Genomic DNA, 3,518 nt, shown 5'->3' with positions numbered 1-3,518 from the left:
CCAAAGGCCACTCAAAATATTCATCTATTTTTAGATTCAAGCAACATGCATTCAAGAAATCTAGGGATTCATCAAGAAAATTACTCACAGTCACAATGAAAAAATGCAAAGAAAAAAGAAAGCATTTTGCATGAGTTACAGAAATAACAAAAGGGAAAATGGAAGACTTACTAGTAGAAAGCGGTTGGAACAAGCACAGTACGAAGAACCTCGGTAAAGCACGATTGAACGATGGTTGGTGTGGGAGTTTGAAGATTCGATGTGGCATTAAGCTTTGACACGTGGAATAGACTGGGCAGACCCCCTGACAGGTTGATCAATGTATACCTACAGGGTATACGACAAGTTACTACTCAGCATACTATCACAGAGACCTAGCTGGTCAGAATATGCTTACTAAGAGAGTGGCTGCTTGGTATGACAGACAGGTAAACTTGGTCGGCTGAAATTAGTTACACTCACTGTTAACAGTCTGCAGGAATCACCCAACCACCCGCAAAGAGCGCGTAATAGCCCTAAAAACTTGGTTAAGGATCCTAAAGAATAGGACAACAACTACCAGCGAGAAGAAATGGATATTTCCCCATCAGTTATGCTTGGGCACAACCCTGGGATGAGAGAGATGGTATAAATACAAACTCTCCACCACAATGGAGGGGATTCAGAAAATAGCCTACCGACCAACACCATAAATATACCGAGCAACCTAGCTTGGTGCTTAGTAGCGATTCTGCCATACTCTATTGTCTTTTACACATAGAAATCCACTTGTAATCCCTTGTGATCTTGTGTAAACCGTCAAGATTAATTCAAATCTAAGAGGACGTAGGTTAGTACCAATCTTTGGGGCCGAACCTCTATAAATTTTAGTGTTCTCTTTTATTTATTATTCATTATTACTAGGTGTTGACTACCTTTTTCACTATCAACTTAATCTGAAAAATTAAAGGAAATATTAGGAAAGAACACAAGGATTTTACGTGGTTCAGGCTATAAAAGAGTCCTAGTCCATGAGTCTCTATTATTTAGTGAGCTTGAGCTTATTATATCAAGCTTCAATGGTGGTTCTCAGGTAGTGTGTATATTGCACTGAGTTACAGAGTTTCCCTCTTCGAAACCGAACCATTTATAAGAAGGTACCCCATCCCTATTTATAGGGGTTTGAGTCATTAATGTTAATCATCTATCATTAATAAAACATTCCCCCATTATAGGATGTTAATGCTGAATTAATGCAAAAAGGATTGCACTAAATAGAGACTATGACTCATGCAGATCGCATGGGGCCCATTGTAGAAAGTTCCATACCAACTTTAAGGGGAACAAATCTCTGATTGTCAGGGTGCGATGCATATTTGCCCGTGTCAAGTGACGTTGTGGGAAATGCTGATTTTCAAGTGTACAAACTCAACACAACTAACCGATGCCCACCAAAAGTGTCAGACAATCTTCTGGTGGCCCACATCCGTAATGACTAACACCTGGTAGCTATCCTATGTTCGAGGACCAGAATCTTGGGCCTGGGAGATGAACGAGTGAAGAGAGCTCCTCGGGGTGTGTCCTCACCTGAGGACATCCTCACCTTGAGGATAGACCTTGGAATGTAGCATCACCTGGAGACATCCTCCCCCCCAAGGACAGACCTTAAGGCATGGCCTCACTCGGATACATCCACGACTTGTCCGACTTGGGCTTCCTAAAGGGGTTACACTCTGAGAACCTCATGATTAATCTTGTCACTAATCACTCTTCACTGCATGTGTCGGGAGGTGAAAATACAGACAACACTTACTAATTGCAATCAAATTGTCCTAAAGCAGAAAAGAATGGCCCCATTCAAATGAGGAGTGCACATCTGAAACAAAACTGCCAACATTTTCTCAATTTCTTATTTCCCAAATGACCCAACATACGATAATAAAGAGTTCAAATTTAGAGTGAGTGAGATGATCCTAAGCATTCAAAATAATCTGTAACACTTGTTCCCCATGAAACAAAGAATTCTTCTCATATAACCCTGCCAGTTTCCACATCTTTTTGGTATCTCGACAATGCCAAAACACGTGACTTGTAGACTTTTCTGCCATCAAACATCTTTTGCATCTAGTATTAAGAGCCACCCCCTTTACGAGAGAGATTGGAAAGTGAAGGAATCCAATTACGGCAAAGTTTCCAAAAAAAAAGTTTAATCTTCGGTTGGATCTTAAATTTCCAAAAGTTCGACCATCATTTCCTTCTTTCCTCCACATTAGAAGAACTAGCAGTACCTATTAAAGAACGAGCCACTTGGTAACTAATTTTAACACTATAGTTACCATCCTTAGTGTGGCGCCAAATAAGGATATCCTCAACCACTGTAGAGCAAGAACGGATGCCAAGAATCCATGGAATATCATCCACATGAAACAATGACTCAATCACCTCCTTTTGCCACATTCCTTCTTTTTCTTTAAGTGATCTGGCCAACATATTCGCCTGAACCTTAGGAGGGACTCTAAATCTAAAGGTGGTAGGTCTTGGAAGCCACCTATCTTATCCAATTATGAATGTATTTCCTCCCCCAATATGTCAGCGAGCTTCCTTCTAAAATTATTCTGCGCCCCCAAAGAATGCTTCTCCAAATAGTTGAACTATATGAACTCAATTTAGCATCTAAAAAGGAAGTGTTTTCGAAATAACTCTCCTTCAAAACTCTAGTTATTAGTGAAGTCGAGTCTCTAATAATTCGTCACCCTTGTTTAGCAAGAAGAGCTTTATTAAAGAACTCCAAATGCCGAAAATGAAGACCTCCATCTTTCTTTGAATAACAAAGACTATCCCAAGTACTCCAATGAATTTTCCTTTTAGAATAGGAGGAACCCCACCAAAATCTACTAGCCATTGCATGAATATCCTTGATAAGCCATTTCAAAAGTCTAAAACAACTCATAGAGTAACAAGGAATAGTTTGAATAATTGCTTTAATAAGATTTTCCTGACTTGCTTGTGAGAACAAAGAGGCATTCCACCCTCGCAATTTCTTCCAAATTTTCTGCCTTATACCCTTAAACACTTCAGATTTTTTCCTACCAATAAACGTCTGAAATCCCAGATATTTAGCATGGTTATCAACTAATTTGACCCCCAACAAGTTCAATAAACTTCTACCATCTTCTTGGAAAACTTTACAGCCCATACAATGTTCAAACTTATCAAAATTAATCACCTGGCTAGAAAGAGAAGCATACCTCTAAAGAATATCTTTTAAAGCGCTACATTCATTCGCATTAGCTCCCATGAACACGGAGTTATCATCTGCAAATAAAAAGGTGTGAAATTTGAAAACCATTTTTTCCAAAAGGAAACCCATCTATAATTTGTCTCCGAAGTGCATCCTGAAGAAGACAAGAAAGCCCCTCCGAACATACTAAAAATAGATAAGGAGATAGCGGATCTCCTTGACGAATCTCACTAGTAGGATGGATCAGGGCTCTAACTTCACCATTAATAAGGATAGTGTAAGAAAAAATTTGGACACA

Source organism: Humulus lupulus, chromosome 1 (genome assembly GCF_963169125.1).
Source record: "Humulus lupulus chromosome 1, drHumLupu1.1, whole genome shotgun sequence".
NCBI lineage: Eukaryota > Viridiplantae > Streptophyta > Magnoliopsida > Rosales > Cannabaceae > Humulus > Humulus lupulus.
This window is presented reverse-complemented; position numbering follows the sequence as displayed.